This window comes from Pristis pectinata, chromosome 9 (genome assembly GCF_009764475.1).
Source record: "Pristis pectinata isolate sPriPec2 chromosome 9, sPriPec2.1.pri, whole genome shotgun sequence".
Classification (NCBI taxonomy): domain Eukaryota; kingdom Metazoa; phylum Chordata; class Chondrichthyes; order Rhinopristiformes; family Pristidae; genus Pristis; species Pristis pectinata.
Genome location: NC_067413.1, coordinates 34247602 through 34267159, shown reverse-complemented (window position 1 = coordinate 34267159; position 19558 = coordinate 34247602). Strand labels below are relative to the sequence as shown.

General features: G+C 41.2%; 1 protein-coding gene across 3 annotated transcripts in view; it reads left to right on the top strand.

The window, feature by feature from the left end:
* The window catches only part of znf516 (zinc finger protein 516), a 114727-nt gene that overhangs the window by 16449 nt on the left and 78720 nt on the right, over positions 1-19558 (top strand). For 2 of the 3 annotated variants that reach the window (XM_052023255.1, XM_052023253.1), the window contains exon 2: positions 1045-1151. The exons of the other annotated variant lie outside the window; for it this stretch is intronic. The gene's annotated coding sequence lies outside the window, so the exon portion shown is untranslated. The remainder of the gene's footprint in view (positions 1-1044; positions 1152-19558) is intronic. 3 annotated transcript variants of the gene reach the window in all.

The window sequence follows — 19558 nt, the reverse complement described above, 5'->3', positions numbered from 1 at the left end:
TGCTGTATATGGCAAAAAATTAATCTGAATGTTACGTCCAGCATGGCAAAGTGAGTCTTGATACAATGCTCCCTGTTGTCTGATACAGGATTGTTCTGCATTCTTCCAGAGAAGATCTAATTGGAAGCTTCACTGATTTAAACATGAATCCTATTGATGTGTTTTATGTTTTGTACCTTGACTGTACATTAAAAAGTTGTTTTTTTTTTAACGTGTCACCCAGTAACATTGCCTCCTTTATTGCTTGCATCTTCATCACAGGTTTGACTTTTGAAAGCCTTTTATATGTCTGAGTTTTTGAGTATGAGTTTTCTGCCTGTGCAAAACACACATGTATGGATAAGTTGAAGATCCTACTGCAAATTAAATCCAGTGCAGATGTGGAAATAATTACCCATGATGTTGTTACTGTGTTAAAAGAAGTCAAAAAGATTTAACAAGAGGATATTGGTTGGTTTATTATTATTGTCACGTACCGAGATGCAGTGAAAATCTTTGTTTTGTGTGCCATTCCAGATCATTTCCAACATAAGTACATCAAGGTAGTACGAAGGGAAAAGCAATAACAGAATGCAGAATATGGTGTCGCAGTTACAGAGAGAGTGTAGTGCCGGTAGACAAATAAGGTGTAAGGGCCATGATGAGGTAGATTGAGAGATCAAGAGTTCATCTTTATTGTAAAAGAGGTCCATTCAAGAATCTTATAACAGTGGGACAGAAGATGAGATAGAGAAATGTATACACAGCACATAGAAAATAATTCTGTTTGTATAAGTAACATGTTTAAAAAGTGATATTGAAAATTTTATTGCATTATTGGTCTGCTCTTCTTAAAAAGGTCACTCCTGTTCAAACTTTCTCTTTTTGTTTTTTATTGTGTTTTGACAGATTGACAAGAAATTAAGTGAAACCACTTCCTTTTGTTATTTATTGCAGAAGTGCTGTAGGGTAACAGAAAATTCAGAAGATGATTCACAGTTCCTTTTAGAATGGGAAGTTGTTTAAAAATAGTAAAATCTGCAGTGTTATTTTCATTCTGTATAGGCTTCTGATACATAAAGAACAGACAGCATCTACTTCAGACCTTGCACAGATTTCATTGCACAGATAGAGGAAACCTAATTCTATTTTTAAAAATTGACCATCTTGAGGTAAGGCCATGGTAGAATTTATTCTATATAATATAATTCAGGGTTAAGAATAAAATGTTGGACTGGCAAGAATTGTTAATGTAATCTTTTATATTCTATTAGTAATTGTGATAGAACATGTTCTATTTACATGAAATTCTAAAAACAACATGGTGCTATATTTTATAGGAAATGCTCTCTGAAACTTACAGTTAAATAGGTTTCAGTTACTTAAAGGGAAGTGATTTAGTTTCATGGATTAGTCAATAACTGATTCATTTCTGTGGTGCTCCTGGGGCAGTGTTATGCTTCCAGATGCACATGGTTCTCTTTGTCATAACTGCAAGCATGATCATGCATTTTGTATGATATCATTTTCCAATACAAATATTGTGAAGGTAATCTCAGATGAACATGCCATCATTAGCAATGATGAGTGAAACTGGAAGCTCAAGGTGTGGAAGCTTGGTGTGGTTGTTTGAACAGATCAGATCATTTTGCAGGAGATAAAAATATGTAGTCAGTAGTCTACCTGAGTAATTCTCAAATTACTCTTTGTTGAACCCACTTGGCCTTGATGAGCAAAAGGCAGTTTAAGAGCGAGGATCTAAGACTATTGTCAGCTTCAGAGTAATCCTGTACCAGACATTGGCCTTTATTAGTCAAGGCATTGAGTTCAAGAGTCTGGAAGTTACGTTGCAGCTTTATAAAACTCTGGTTAGGCCATGTCTGGAGTATTGCATTCAATTCAGGTCACCCCATTGTAGGAAGGATGTGGAGGCTTTGGAGAGGGTGCAGAAGAGGTTTACCAGGATGCTGCCTGGATTGGAGGGCATGAGCTATGGTTGGACAAACTTGGGTTGTTCTCTCTGGAGCAGCAGAGGCTGAGGGGAGACCTGATAGAAGTTTATAAAATTATGAGATGCATAGATAGTCAGCAGGTGTCATTTTCCAAGGGTCAAAATGTCTAAAACTGGAGGGCATGCATTTAAGGTGAGAGGGGTAAGTTCAAAGGAGATGTGCGGGCAAGTTTTTTTTTACAAAGAGTGGTGGGTGCCTGGGAGGCACTGCCAGGGGTGGTGGTGGAGGCAGATACGATAAAGGTGTTTAAGAGTCTTAGATAGGCACATGAATATGCAGAGAATGGAGGGATATTGATAATGTGTAGGCAGCAGCGATTAGTGTAATTGGGCATCATGATCTTAATTAGTTCGGCGCAACATCATGGACTGAAGGGCCTGTTCCTGTGCTGTACTGTTCTATGTTCTTTCTAATATTAGTGTTTCAGTCCAAGTTTCTCTGTACAGATGGGTGCAAAGGTCTGTTGCTTGGTATTTGCATATTCTCTCTGAGACCATAGCAACTCTGTCTCAAAGGTGTCATGGCTCTCAATTCCATTTTATTCTCAGCCACATTTGGTGCTACAACAGATGGCTTTTTGCCTTCCTTTCTAAAGTCAAAGATTACAAACTTCAACAGCTCTTGGATTCAACACCCCTACTGACCCTTCTCCCCCCGCCCTCCCTCTAACTCCTTCTCTCCCTCAAGTTCCACTCCCTGTCATGCTTTCAGCATCCCTTCTGATCTTCTCCTCTCTAACCCTGAATGTTCAGTCCTCAGCAGAAGCCTCAGCTTTATCCACCTACACCCTATTTTAGCGAATTCCAGGGTTCCCGTGAAGGGTCGCGCAGGCGAAACTTTAATTCTGCTTCTCTCTCTATTGATGCTGCCTGACCTGAGGTTTTCCAGCTTTTTCTGTTTTTGTTCCATAGTTTGGAGGACTTGCACCAATATGAACATTCTGAGGGGTGGGTCAGTCGAGGGATCTCCAGGTTGGTTTGCTCCTGGGCTTGGCCAAGGTGGCCCTTCACAGGTCCAGGCGGTGGGCAGTTGAGGGTTCTCCCTGAGCTGATTGCCTGCCCTTCTTCTGGGGATACATCCATGCTCATGTGTCCCTGAGAAGGAGCATACGGTATCCATGGGTACACTGGGGGCCTTCTGGAACCGGTGGACGACACGGGCTTGAGTGCGTTCTGGATAGAGATGATTGTGCTGTAATTTGAAGCTATTGACTCTAAATAGTGTGAATCATGGATTATTGAAGTATTGTAATGATGTGATGCTGTAATCACTGAATAAACCTTTGAAAAAGGAAACAAAATACAAACGTACTGCAAGAGGGTGATAGACCCTTTCGACAATGGGTTTTCAACCTGAGATGTTTACTCCATTTCTCTCTCCACAGATGCCACCTGACCTGCTGAGTGTTTCCAGAACTTCTGTTTTTATTTCAGATTTCCAGCATCTGTATTTTTTTGACTTTCATCAGTGTTCTTCAGGCAGATCAGTTTTGTCGGGGATGGTTTAACTAGGTGCCTTTAGCATTGGTTTGGTGATTATGGTACGCTTCTCAAAAAATAACTGGTTTGCCCCAGAACTAATATCTTGTTACAGTTAATAATCACCAATATACTGGATCTTGGTCCCATTAGAGTCTTTTCTCTGGTCTTTAAACCCATTGCAATATGAAGAAAAATTATTATGTGGCAAATTGAACAGGAAAAGAATGAAGTGAGTTGGTTTCACTATTAAATCCAGTCCTTGTATTCTAAAGAGTGTGGAAATAATTCTGTAATTGAACAGGAAGGATCTCTTTATGACTACACAATTAAAAGCGTAAGATACCCATTATAGATCCTATTAAGCTGAATTAAAAGTTATGCATTTGATGTGTTCACTGGGACATCATGCAGCTTTATTCATTTTGCTCTCCTGATATATGCTTGAGATATTTTTAGTTAAGAGGCATTTGAGCAAACTGGGAAAGAGAGTGTGATAATTATTTAGTAGACATTTTTAAGAGCTGCAGAATTGTAAGTAGGATGGAAGGTTAACTAAAATAATATCAGTTAGAAACAGAGCAGGATTAGTTACGTTCTGCAGAATCTGTTGTGAGTTTTATTGTACCTGATGAAAACAAATCTGGTTCTTCAGTGGTCACCCAAATGAATGTTACTGAGGCACATGTGAAGGTGGGCACCCCGTCCTTGCTCCCTCAGTTGGTGCTTGCCACAGTGCACTGGAATACTGGTCTGTCATTTAATAGGGAAGAACAGAACGTCTCTGTAGGACTTTGACCTGTTTTCTTTTGGATATTTCTGCACCTTTGGTAATGGGAACATGAGGTGGCCATTCAGCCTGTTGAATCTGTTCCATTGATCAGATCATGAGTGCCTGCTAATCCTGGTCCATCTATTAATACTCACTTCACAAAAGTAGGTCGGTCTCCGATTCAAAATTTTAATTGAAATGTGTCCCGAACAATCTCAGCCCATCCAATTCTCAGGGAGAAGACGCGGCAGATTCCCATTGCCCTTTGTGTGAAGAAATATCCCCTGAAACTCAAATGACCTGGCTCTAACTTTATGTTAATGTGCTGGTTCTAGATTCCTCTAGTGAGTGGAAGTAGTTCCTATAAACCTAGAGAAATAAAGGACTGCAGATGCTGGAATCTAGATGAAAAACACTATGATGCTGGAGGAACTCAGCAGGCCAGGCAACATCTGTGGAGAAAAGCAGGCAGTTAATATTTCGGGTCCCTTCTTCAGGACTCTGAACCAATATACCTATCTGAATCATTTCATCATCTTCACTCAGTTAGAATCTTTGTGTTGAGGGAATATAAACTGTATCCCATCCCCAAGTTATTGGACTTGGACAAAGTCAATGTCTTGAAGCCAAACACAGGACTACAGTGGAGGTGGTGAGTGGCGCAGCTGGTAGAGCCACTACCTCATAGCCCCAGAGACACGGGTTCAATCCTGACCTCAGGCACTGTCTGTGTGGAGTTTGCACATTCTCCCTGTAACCGCATGGGCTTCCTCTGGGTGCTCTGGTTTCCTCCCATATCTCAGAGATGAGAAAGTTGGTGGGTTAATTGACTGCTGTAAATCAACCCTAGTATGTAGGTGAGAGAGGGAATCTGGGGAGGAGTTGATGGGAATGGATAGGGGGCAGAATAAAATTGGTTTAGTGTAGAACGAGTATAAAAGTAGGTGGTTGATGGTCATTGTATGGTAGCCCTCTATGACTCTACAGTGGAGTGCAGGCTCAGTGGAGTGACAGGTTTCCCATCCCAGAGGTGTTGGAATTTTTCCAGAATCTGATATCTTGTGAATTATTGAATTTCATCACACACCTTACTGCAATGGGATTTGATCTGGTTGGTGTTCTTTGAACTAGTTCAATAGCATAACCATAAAACTGCCCTGATGACCCAACACCATAGCATATTCCCAAGTATTAAAGGTAAACCTTTCACAAAGCATGCCTGGAGTGTTTCATGTACATCAGGTACCCACAAGCACGTAAACGAGCATGAACAAGTGGTATTAGGCTGCCTCCTATTCCAACTGCGGTTGGAGACATTAATTTAACATCAGATACACAACATTCACAAGAAAATCATAAGTTGTACAAAATTATACAAGAAAGAACACAATTAGAACAAATAAAACAAAGTCCATTTGCAGTGCAAAATGGTCAAAATGATCATCATGTTAGTATACTGAGGTAGTGATTAGTGTTGTGCCAGTTGGTTCAAAAACCAAATGGTTGAAGGGAAGTAGCTGTTCTTGAACCTGGTGGTGTGGAAATTCAGGCTTCTGTACCTTCTGCCTGATGGTAGCTGCGAGAAAATGGCATGGCCCATATGATGGGGATCTTCAATGACAGATGTTACCTTCTTGAGGCAGTGCCTCACGTAGCTACTTCCAATGGTGGGGAGGGATGTGCCCATGATGTATTGGGCTGAGTCCATTACTCTTTGCTGCTTCTTGCATTCCTATGCATTCGAAGTGTGTACCAGACTATGATGCGACCAGTCAGGATACTTTCAACAGTACATCTGTAGAAGTTTGTTAGAGTGTTCAGTGACATGACGAACCTCCTTAACGTTCTAAGAAACTAAAGATGCTGGCACACCTTCCTTGTGAATGCATCTATGTTCTGGGCCCAGGACAGGTCATCCAACATGTTAACACCCAGGAATTTAAAGCTGCTGACCCTCTCCACCACTGATCCACCAATGTAGACTGGCGCGTGTTCACCCTCCTTCCCCTTCCTGAAGTCAAAATCAGCTCTTTAGTTTTACTGATGTTGAGCAAGAGGTTGTTGTTGTGGTGCCACTCAACCAGGTGTCCTATCTCGCTCCTGTACACTGACTCATCACCACCTGTGATTCGTCCAACAACAGTGATGTCGTCAGCGAATTTGTTTCCAGGGATGAGGTACTTTTAGCTATTAGGTTAGACTGAAGGAGCAAGAGATGGAATAATGAAAGTTGACAGGAAATTTGATAGAGGCAAACACTGGTACCTTGTTTAGCATTGAGGGTGTGATCTCAGGAATGAGAGTGCTCATGGAATCAGTGCTGGAAATGGGTCAGCGTCACAATATACAGGGAGCGATGTGTTGCTGAAAGTGCTGTGTGTTGGGAACCTAGTTTGAACCCCTGCCTTCCTCTTTGCTATGCTGGGAACCGGAGTTCTGAGAACCTGACACAAACCCGGCAAAGAGTCATCCCATAGTCTTCCTGTGAGGATTGGTGTTGGTTGGGCCAAAGCGAGTGGTGTGGCCTCTCAGCACTGAGATCTTGGATCTGAATGGTATCCTGGCTGGCGTGGTGAGTGTAGGCTAATACTGGGGACTGGCAGCATCTGCTCCATAGGTTGGCAGACCACCCAGATCCTGTGGTCTCTCTCATCACCTCCTGTTGGTTGTGATGGAAGCTGCTCTCTCCCCCTTCTCCTTGTGAGTGTGTCAGCTTAGATTTTTGAGGTTTGATCCCTGGAACTCACAAATATCAACATCAGACACAAGGATCAGTGGAGGGTTTTGTTGGAGCAGTCAATGTTATTCTGGGGAATTGGGGTATCAGATGTGGTGCCTCCTTGTTCATTGCCAATGTGACAGTCCACAAGAATTCTCTTTACAGGAAGAATAAGGAGTGTCAGCAATGAATCAAAAGCCAAGTCATGGAGGCGTACAGCACAGAAACAGGCCTTTCGGCCCACCATATTCACACTGACCATTGCGCCCATTTATATTAATCCCATTTACCCATATTAGGTCCTTAGCCTTCTGAACTGACTGGTTTAAGAACATAGAACACAAAACAGTATATTACAAGAACAGGCCCTTTGGCCCACAATGTCTGTGCCGAACATGACAAATTAAACTAAATCTCTTCTGCCTGTATATGATCCATATTTTCTGCATATTCATGTGTCTATCTAAAAGCTTTTTAAACACCACTGTCATATCTGCTTCCACCACTAACCCTGGCAGCCCATTCCAGGTACCCACCACTCTCTGTGTGTAAAAAAAAAGAAACTTGCCCTGCACATCTCCTTTAAACTTTTCCCCTCTTACCTTAAATGTGTGTCCTCTAGTACTTGACATTTTTACTTCTGACTGTTTACCCTATCTATGCCTCCCGTAATTTTGTAAACTTTTATCAGGTCTCCCCTCAGCCTCCGATACTCCAGGGAAAACAACCCAGGTTTGTCCAATCTCTCCTTTATAGCTCATACCCTCTAATCTAGGCAGCATCCTGGTAAACCTCTTCTGCATCCTTTTCAAAGCCTTCACATCCTTCCTGTAACTGGGTGACCAGAATTGCACACAATACTGGGTATTGCGCACAATACGCAATACCAGAATTGCACACAGTAAGTGTGGCCTAACCAAAATTTTATATTTTGTAATCAGAGAGGTTTGTAATCAGGAAGTTAAATATTACTTGGTGGGGATATGGAAGGGGGCCAGATTGGGGAGAAGTTTCTGAAAATTTTTTAAAGTGTCTGGAAATTGTGACAATAAACATAAAATTAAGGAACTTTTCACTTAATATGTTAGGCAGTCCAAATTATGGTATGATTATCGGTATCAAAGAGTCATAGAACAATGCAGCACAGATATAGGCCCTTCTGTTTAATCAGTCCATGCTGAACACGGTGCCCACCCATCTAATCCCAATTTCCTGTGTTCGGCCTATATCCTTCTAAACCCCGCCCCTCCATGTACCACTCCAAGTGCTGCTTAAATTGTAGCTGCCTCAACCATTTCCTCTGGCAGCTCATTCCATTCACTCACCACCCTCTGCATGGAAAAAGTTGTCCCTCAGGTCCCTTTTAAATCTTTCCCCTCTCACCCTAAACCTATGCCCCCTAGTTTTGGACTCCCCTACCCTGGTGAAAAGACTGATACCATCCAGCTTTATCTATGCCTCTCATAATATTAAACACTTCTGTAAGATCAACCCTCATTCTTCTGTGCTTCAAGGAATAAAGACCTAGCTTGGCCAACCTCTCCCTATAACTCAGGCCCTCGAGTCCTGACAACATCCTCATAAATCTTCTCTGCACTCTTTCCAGTTTAACCATGTCTTTCCTGTAACAGGGTGACCAAAACTGTACACAGTACTCCAAATGCAGTGTTTACCATTGAATGATATTTTAGTTAGGGGGTGTATTGCAAAATTGGGTATTTCGGTTGATGGTTCTGTTGCTTGGTAATTGTTTTATTTATTGTGAATGAAACGCTCGTAGCCTTGAGTTGTATGTGACATTCTAAAGTGTGTGTTGTAGCTCCTGGTCACTGACGAGTGAAATCTAAGACAAATAAGTGGCAACATGGAATTTTTCCAAAATTCAGCTTAATGTACTGGAGGGGAGAGCAAGGATTGAGATAAACTGAAATCATTCCATGCAGCTAGTAGTGGCTTGGACCACAGTCGTTGAAAAGGCAATGGAAGTAATTAGCAGTAACGTTCAAAAGAGGATTGGGTGAATACATTTTAAGGCTTTTTCCCAGGGAGAGGGTGCTAAAAACAAGAGGACATAGGTTTAAGATCAAGGCGAGAGATTTAAAAGGGACATCAGAGGCAGCTTCTTCACACAGAGGGTGGTGTGTGTTCGGAATGAGCTGCCAGAAATAGGTTGAGGCGGGCACATTAGCAATATTTTAAAAGCCATCTAAATAAGTACATGGATAGGAGTGGTTTAGAGGGCTATGGTCCAAATGCAGGCAGATGGGACTAGCTCTCTCGGCAACACAGTTTGCATACACTACTGTTTTCATACTGTATGACTCTATGACTCTGTTTTTAGCTAATTGCCTGTTTGCAGCCAAATTATTCTGTCTGCATTTAGATGGTAACTTATAATGTAGGAATCCTTTATCAATCTAAAATAATTTATTTTTCTAAGAGTGATGTGGCCAATGGGATAGGAGGAGGTTCATTGGAGAATAAACACTGGCAGAGGACACTTGAGCTGTAAGGCCTGGTATTTAGCTATAGCTTCAATGCAATTCAATGTACCATGTGTTTTATATATAAATCAAGTTACTTGGTTGACTTATAACAAGTGAACCGGTTGATTGTCTCCTGTTACAGTCTACAGTTCCACAGGGAAACAGAAATTTGAACTCCCTGACCACTAATCAAGTAAATCCCCCCCAACATGTAAATGTCAACAATATTTATCCCTGCTCTTAATAACTTATTAAAAAAAAACTCCTATCCAACCGCCAATCATTATGGTGAAAGGCATATTTCAAGAGTGCACGAATATCCACATTAATTCTCAATTACCCTCAATGACATGGAAACAGATTGTGAAAGCAGAGGTTGCTGTGTTATATTCTGTTCAATCTTTGAAGGATAAAATCTCTCTACTCATTTAGTCTGGGTTTAATTTATTGCAAGCAGATGACCTGGAATGAAAGTTTTAGGCACTGAAAAGTGAAACCCAGACAGAATGTGTACGTAGGAGAGGGAATGAAGATATTCCATGAACTGCAGTGGAGTGCTTTGAAGTTGTTAGCATTTTCCATTACTTCCAATGTCCACTGCACTTGTGCTAATGTCTTCACTCAAGTTTCTCTTGCTGTTCAGCTGGTAGGATTTGTGCCTTGGAGACAGAATATTGTGGGTTTGAACCCACTCTGGGACTTAAACACAAAATTTAGACTGACGTTCCCAGTGCTGGTTCTGAGGGAGTGCTGCACTGTTGGAGGTGCTGATTTTTGTATGACCTTTAAGCTGTCTCAGGTGGACCTAAAAGAGCTATTGACACTATTTCAAAGTAGAATTGGGGCATGGTTTAAAACAGAATCCTCCCTTATTCACAGCAGTAGCGAAGTCCTTTTGAATCTTTTCCAGGCAATCCTGACTGGAGTGATCCAACTGTGTTTTGTGGAATTAGAGGTCCTTGGACTTTCGGGAAACCCTGTGTGCCACGTTCTGACAGTACACGAGCTATTAATCGTCATCATAGTCTGGATTATTTGAGGCACATTGCAGACTTTGAAGACTGTTTATCAAAATGGGCTGACAAAGAAAAAAAAGACAAAAATGCTGGAAACAGTCAGAAGGTTCATGGAGAGAGTGAAGTGAAAGTAAATTTCTGATGGAAGATCACTTCTTTGAAACGATAATTCTTTTTCACTCTCCATATACGCCGAGTAACTCCAGCATTTTCTGTTTTCCTTTCAGACTACAGCATCTGGAGTTTTTCTGCGTTTAGAGTAAGAGAAAGCCATTGAATTTCACAGACACGGTCAAGACAGAACAGCTTCTGTCTGGTAGATGTTTCACCATACATTGGGTGAGGGTTTCAGTTGAATCTAAAAATCTTCTGCACACTATTTTCAGTCTGTGATTTTGCTCAGTAGAGCATTTAACCAGAACATTGGTAGCAGCAACATCATCAGTTTTCTGTTAACATTGTTGCCGAAATAGCCAAAATGCAAATAGTAGGAGCTATTTTATTTTGCAACAGGAAAAAAACCCTAAGATCAATATTGTTACATGGCAATGTGCCAGTTTGCAACTGACAGCATTATGTTGTACTGCTGCAGTGTGCAAACAGTCAATACTTCTGTCATTGTTGATGCTGACCAATTTAAAATACATAAATCACATGGTTGGCCACAGACGCTCTTGGCTATAACTGCTTCTAAAGGAAATGTGGTTTGGATTGTCAGCGCTTGCTGAGATTTGACATTTTTGCTGTGTAAAATTTGTTGCATATCCAGTGTACACCCAGTGTGCTGGCCTTTGACGGTCTTGGGTTTGTGAAAAGTACAGCAAGTGACATGTAATTGTTGTGTTACACTTAAACCCGTTAAAGACATTAAGCCCCAGAAAATAATGGATGAAAATCAAAAAATCCTGCAGACCTGGAGAATAATGGATACCTGGGAGTGACTGCAAAGTTATAATCTAACCCTGGGTAATGGATGTGGGTTAGTAGAAGCACAAATCTTCGATGATCATGGGAACCTCGGAATAAAATTACCACCTCACTTCACTGGGTGATGTTGGCTATTTTTATGCTGCCTAATAATATATGAAGAGATTTAATTTGATGTGGTATTTTATTCAATATTAAATCTATTTCTACGCCAGCTATAACCGAGGACTGCCTGTGTGGTTTATGTCAACAGCACACAATGACCTTCACACACAGGGTTAACCATTGCGGTTTGGAATTATGTGGAATTTACAACATAGAGACAGGGATGAACCATCTCACTGTGGCAGTATTTATGGTCCACACCAGCCTTCTCTCATCATCATCTCCTTCTGCTTCCCCCTTCCCTTAAACCCAGCTCTGCTGTTCACTTCACCGTGGGAGCGAGTTCCACATTCTTAGCGCTCCTTGGGTAAAGAAGTTGCATGAGCACCCTAATGGATTTATTAGTAACTCTCTTATTTATAGCCCTTAGTTTTGGACACCCCTCACATGATAACACCTTCTCTACATCTGCCCAGTGAAATCCTTTGATCATCTTAAAGACCCTCATCAGATGATTAATATGTTTACCCATGGCAATAATCTGCAATTTGAAATGGAATACTTGTATTCCAATAACATGAACGTATAATCCCAGGTACTTTGTCCGGGATGTACACTTAATTTTGAGTTAATGTAATAGTACAGCAGGTCGCTTTTGTTTGTGGTGTGGGTAATATAGGCCAACCAAACATGCGCTACTTATCAGTAGGGTTCTAGCTGGGTGGTGCAGTTCTTTTCAGCACTATGATAGTGAGCTAGTGAGATCCATTGTGAATGGGCATCTTTGTTATATTGCACTTTACCTTTAGAACAGATACATTAACCCAGGCATTGGCAACAGAGCCATTGTTTGGCCTGCAGTTTAAGTAGTTACTTGAACAGAAACAGTAAATGCTTGCAACTCTCAGCAGGTCAGGCAGCATCTGTGGAGAGGGAAACAGGGGTTAATGTTTCATGTTGAAGATCCTTCCTCAGGGCATGTTCAACCTGTAACATTGATTCTGTTTCTCTTCCTGCAGATGTTGCCTGACTTGTTGAGGGTTTCCAGCATTAGTTGTTTTTGTTTCATATTTCCAGCATCTGCAGTTTTTCGACTTTAATTTTTAGTTATTTGAACAATATTGGCTCCTATTTATGGGGTGTGTAGTGATTCCATTACAGGTTTAGTAACTCAAAGGCCTGGACTGAGACTCCGGAAATCTGGATTCCAATCATAGAACACAGAACATACAGCGCAGGAACAGGCCCTTTGGCCCATGATGTCTGTGCCAAACACGATGCCAAATTAAATCAAATTTCTTCTGCCTGCACATGATCCATATTCCTCCATTCCCTACATATTCATGTGTTAATCTAAAAGTCTCTTAAAATGCCCCTATCATATTTGCTTCACCGCCACCCCTGGCAGCACAGTCCAGGCACCTACCACTCTCTGTGTAAAATGAAAACTTGCCTGCACACCTCCTTTAAACTTGCCCCTCTCACCTTAAATGCGTGTCTTCTATTACTTGACATTTCTATTCTGTCTACCCTATCCATGCCTCTCATAATGTTATAAACTTTTATCGGATCTCATCTCAGCCTCTGATGCTCCAGAGATAAGAACCCGAGTTTGTCTAACCTCCCCTTATAACTCATACCCTCTAATCCAGGCAGCATCCTGGTAAACTTCACCTGAACCCTTTCCAAAGCCTCCACATCCTTCCTGTAATGGAGCGACCACAATTGCACACAATCCTCCAAGTGCGGCATAACCAAAGTTTTATACAGCTACAACATGAGTTCCTTACTCTTATAACCAATGCCCTGACCGATGAAAGCAAGCATGCCATGTGCCTTCATTACCACCCCATTTACTTGCACGGCCACCTTCAACGAGCTATGGACTTAGACCGCAAGATCCGTCTGTATATCAATCCTGCTATGGTAATCGGTGAATTTAAATTTGGTTAAATTAACCAAATCTAAAAGTTAGTATCGATAATGGTTACACTGCCAGATCGTCACCAACTTAACTGGTTTACTGATGCCCTTTAGGGAAAGCAGTTGCCATTCTAATCCTGTCTGACCTTTGTGTGACAATATGGCTGGCTGCTGAAGGATCCAGACGGTCAGGCAGTTCAAGGGTAGTTAAGGATGGGAAGGCAGCAAGTGCTGGCCCTGTTAGTGACACCTACAGTACGTCCTCTGAATAATTAAATTAAAGAAACAAAATGTCTAGTACCTTTTAATGAAGTAAAATTTGCTCAAAGCACTTCTAAAGAGTGTTGCCAGATAAGCTTTGGCTCAGAATCATAAGTTCAAGTTTATTGTCATAGGCATACATACCCAGGGTATAAATGTCATGAAAATTAGCAGCACCACAGCAAATTACAAACATGATATACAAAAATTAACATAAATTAAAAAATTAACAAACAGATTAACATAAATTATATGACACAATAAACAAAAAATAACATAATGACATTAGTGCAAGTTGAGGAAAATATAGTTTGAGGTAGTGTTGGGGTTTTTCAGGTTGGTTCAAGGCAGTGGGGAAGAAGCTGTTGTTGAACCTTGAGGTGTGGGTCTTCAGGACCCTGTACCTCCTGCCTGATGGCAGCAATGAGAAGAGGGCATGACTCGGATGGTGGGGGTCCATAATGATAGATATTGCCTTCCTGTGAGATATCACCTCTTCTAGATGTCTTCATAGATAGCCAAAGAGGGAAGTTTCAAAGAATAATTAAAAGGATGAAGGTTAGATGTAGGAAGGGAATCCTCATACTAGAGGAATACAGCTGAAAGATCAGCCACTAATGGGGAAGTGTTTAAATATGGTGATGATAAAGAGGCCAGGGTTAGAGGAGATTTCAGAGGGTTGTAGGGCCAGAGAAGGCCATGAGATAGGGTTTTAAAACCACTGGGTTTGGAGCCAGTGTAGTTGCCTTCACTGCCCCAGATTACCTGTTCTCCATTACATTTCCAGAATATCTCCTTAGGTCTCTATTAAAATTGTTGTACTGCAAAAAGAAAGGGAACCTCCTACAAGTTACTATATGGTGTTATCTAAAGCAGCGGCAATGTTAATCGTGTAGCCCCTGAATTAAAGCCACAGGAAGTAGATAGAATCTGAGTTGTTTGTGTGTTACATTGAGATGTAAGTACAAGATCAGAACATGCACTGAATTATTTTTGGGTTGGATATTTCAGTAACATTGATATCAAAGTTGCCAGATATTTGCTGTAGTTTGCTGAGCAATGGCTTTTGCACAACCCTATTCCCATGTAAAATTAGAGAGATGATCGAGGTTCAAGGCACAGGTTTAAGGTGAGAGGTGGGGGAGGGGGAACATTTTTTCACAAGGTGTGGATGGAGTCTGGAATGCACTGCCTGAGGAGGTGGTGGTGGAAAGTAGTTTATATATTCACTCAAGGGATGTGGGCTAAACAGGCCGAGCCAGCATTTAATTGCCCATCCCTAGTTGCCCTTGAGAAGGTGGTGGTGTGCTGCCTTGAACTGCTGCAGCCCTTGAGGTGTGGGTATACCTACAGTGCTGTTTGGTAAATCGGTTTATTATTGTCACATGTACCAAGGTACAGTGAAAAACTTTGTTTTGCATGCCATTCTTACTGATCATTTCATCACATCAGTACGTTGGGGTAGTACAAGGGAAAAGTAATAACACAATGCAGAATGTAGTGTTACAGTTACAGAGAAAGTGCAGTGCAGGCAGACAATGAGGTGCAAGGCCTTGACGAGGTAGATTGTGAGGTCAGGAGTCCATCTTATTGTACAAGAGGTCCATTCAATAGTCTTATAACAGCAGGATAGAAGTTGTCATTGAGCCTGATGGTATGTGTTTTCAGGCTTTTAGGAGAGCGTTGTAGGTTTTTGACCAGTGACGGTGAAGGAACAGCGATATATTTCCAATTCAGGATGGTGCGTGGCTTGGAGGGCAACTTTCAGGCAGTGGTGTTCCCCCATGCTTTTGCTGCCTTTGTCCTTCTGGCTGGTAGAGGTGGTGGGTTCGGAAGGTGCTGTCTTGGTGAGTTGCTGCATTTAAGAAGCATTTGACTAGGAACTTGAATTACCAAGACATAATAGGCAACAGACCTAACATGGGTAAGTGGGGTTAGTATAGCAGGCAGCATGGATATGGTGAACCAAAGGGCCTGTTTCTGTGCTGTATGACTCTATAGGTCAGATTATGCTTCCTTCGGTAACTAAAGAATGCCCAAAAGTTCATTGACCAAATTCTTACAAAATACTATTTCAGTGTAGTCCTCTTAAACTTCTGTCATTGCTACCACTATTTCAGCATCATTTCAGAAGGGAAGTATGTAAAATACTGATCAGTGTAGTGACAGCAACAGAATGCATTTGATTGTGCCCCATTTCATTTATGTATCTGGGGCATTTTCTTTACAGCATATTACACTCAATCCATGGGAACAAGGCACAAATCCTATGTCCTTTTTAAAGCCAGTGTGTACAATGTTATTTTGACCTAAACCTAAATAAAAAATCAAAGTCTGGGCTCTGAATTAACCTCAGGACCTGTGCTTCCCAAATAGAAATCCATCAGAAATGCAATACTCAATGCAGTTGAATCCATTATCTGTGAGTAAAAACACATGTGACCAGATGTTTTTCACTTATCTCAACATCAGGAGCATTTTAAAAATCTCTGTGAAAAACAATCGTCTATCAGTATTCTAGACAATTTATTAAGAAGAAATTTCTAATTTATTTTAGGTTTTCTGGACTTGAAAGAATTTCTTTGTATAAAAGGTAATTTTATATTCTCATAGCAACCTGTTAAGGTCCTCAAATAATTGCAAGTAGCTGTTATCAAGGCTCCTATTTATTTTAGACTACAATGCTAATTAGTTTGATATTCTAATAATGCAACTGCTAAATTTAGTTCTTCATCTGGCATTTTTAAATTATTAATATTTGTACCCAAAACAAAGGAGAATGATCACACCATATGTTTTTTTAAGCTCTGTTTTATTTGACTTGTTATTTCAATGGAATTGCAAACTATGATTGCTTTTTTGAACCAGAGATTTAGTTTTATCTTGGGACAAGCCCTGTGTTGAACAGTTTGCAATCTCTGAAATTGCACTAAATGTGTACTACTTAAATTTGGTACATATGCTTAAGCATTTAACTTCCACCCCTTTTATTTGCAAGGCCTTGCAGTTTTATCCCTCCTCTCACAACCTTGGAACATCTCAGGGAGCTAATAAAGTGCTTCTAAGGTTGTAATGTAGGAAACACAGCATTCTGTTTGTGCACAGCAAGCTCCCCCACAATAATGACCACATCATTTTAGTGCTGGTAGAGAGATAAAGGTTGCTCAGGATATCTGGAGATCCCCTGATCTTCAAAGTGCCAGGGGATCTTGTGTATTCAACTGAGGGGACAAACAGGGCATCAAATTGAAAATCAAGTTCAAGTTCAAATTTATTGTTATGGGTATACATACCCAGGGTGTAAATGCCATGAAAATTAGCTTTCTGCAGCAGCAGCACAGCAAATTACAAATATGAAAAACATAAGTTAACATAAACAAATTAACACAAATTAATACATAACTTACATAACACAAATAAAATAAGCAATGACATTAGTACAAGTTGAGAGAGAGAGAAAAGAAATATAGTCCAAGGTGGTGTTAAGGTTTTTCAGATCAGTTGAAACACCTGATGGCAGTGGGGAAGAAGCTGTTGTTGAACCTTGAGGTGTGGGTCTTCAAGCTCCTGCACCTCCTGCCTGATGGCAGCATCAAGAAGAGGGCATGGCCCAGATGGTGGGGGTCCCTGATGATTGTTGTTGCCTTCTTGAGACATCGCCTCTTGTGGATGTCTTTGGTGATGGGGAGAGCAGTACCTGTGATGGAACTGGCTGAGTCCACTGCTCTCTGTAGTTTCTTGTGGTTCTGTGCATTGGAGTTCCCAAACCAGGCCATGATGCAACCAGTCAGAATGCTTCCACAGTACATCTGTCAAAGTTTGTCAGAGTCTTCGATGCCATGCTGAATCTCATTATTATGGTAACGAGGAGGTTATTTAGCCCTTTGAGTGCATGATGACTCCCAGTTCAATCTGTTCAGTCTCATTCCCTGCACAATAGCCTTGTAAGTTACTTCTCTCAAGTGCCTATCTAATTGCCTTTTAAAAGCCCTGATTGATTCTATTCCCACCAGTCCTACAGGCAGTGAATTCCAGATCTGAACCACACTCTGCAGATTTTTCTGCACATCCACCACTATCTCTTTTGCCATGGAGAGATACAGCATGGAAACAGGCCCTTCGGCCCACCGAGTCCATGCCAACTACCCAGTTACACCAATCCTACATTATCTACCCCACAGTCTCATTGTCTTTCCCCAGATTCTACCACTCACCGACACAGTAGGGGCAATTTGCAGTGGGTGATGAACCTATCAATCCGTACATCTTTGGGGTGAGGGAGGAAACCGGAGCACCCAAAGGAAACATGCAAACTCCATGTTGACAGTGCCGGAGGCTGGGATTGAACCCAGGTTGCTTGAACTGTGAGGCAGCAGCTCTACTAGCTGTGCCGCCCTTCACTTTCAATCTGTATTCTCTGGTCCTTGAACCCTCTGTGAATGGGAGTGGCTTATTTCTATATACTTTGGTTAAACTCACCACAGTCTCATAAAACTCTATCAAATCTTCTGATTATGCAGCACTCTGTCTCCGCAGCACTCTGTCTCCGCAGCACATGGATTGTTCACCTAGTGTTTTGAATCAGAGTAGAGTCTTAGATTTACACGGCACAGAAACAGGCCCTTCGAACCAACTTGTCCATGCCAACCAAGTTGCCCACCTAAGCTAGTCCCATTTGTCTGTATTTGGCCTATATCTCTCTAAACCTGTCATATCCATGAACCTGTCTAAACATCTTTTAAGTATTGTAATTGTACCCGCCTCTACCACTTCCTCTGGCAGCTCATTCTACATACCACTCTCTGTGTGGAAAAAGTTGCCCCTCAGGTCCCCTTTAAATCTTACCCCACTCACCCTAAATCTATGCCCTCTACTTTTAGATTCCCCAACCCTGGGAAAAATACCATGACCATTCACCTTTTCTATGCCCCTCAGAGTTTTATAAACCTCCATAAGGTCACCCCTCAGCCTCCCATGCTCCCAGCCTATCCAGCCTCTCCTTATAATTCAAGTCCTCCAGTCCTGCTAACATTCTTGTGCATCTTTTCTGCACCCTTTGCAGTTTAATTACACCCTTCCTATAGTATGGCGACCAGAACTGCACACAGTGGTATCTGTCACTATCTTAAATTATATACATGAGAAAACTAAACAGTTGTGAAATATTTGCACAGGAGAAATAATCTGAAGCGCTTCTCAGTTTATAGAGTTCTTTGACACTTGGGTTTTTGTTGGTTTTGGAGTTCTGCAAAATCACTTCAGCAAAATTTGAAGCATTGGGGGCTGAAATTCCAAGATTTCCCCATCCTAAATCCACTGCTCCCAAGTGTCAGGCAAAAGTGGACTTTCAGAGCCCAAAATCAACACAGTTGATTGGAAGTTAGCGCAATTTAACCCATGTGCACAATCCTATTTGGTTTCTTTTCAGATTATTCAGGTCAAGTATCCCTTTCCAACAAAAACACTGCAAAATGTTAACAAAGAGCCAATTGTATCTACATTAGGTGTACTTAAGTGTTTAGCAATGCAGGGGGTAGGAAAATTTAAACAGAAATGTTTCAGAGCTTTGGAAAAGATGGTAATTAAGGGTGAATAAAGAACAACTTATTGTTAGAGAAATCCATCTAGTTCAAACAGTGGGTTAACATGTGAACTGGTTAACAGTGTAAGTCTACTGATGAGGAAAGGAGATCAGAAAATATAATTGTAATAATGATTCATTTGCAAAGTCCATTCATTTAATTGAACAACTTAGAATATAATTGAAGCAGGACCAAAATTATGCTTTAATCTGCCCCATTTAATGTTGTAGGATATTTCAGTGTAACTGCATTTGATTTTCTTACAAAGCTGTCCAAAGTACACGAGAGAGGCTGCACT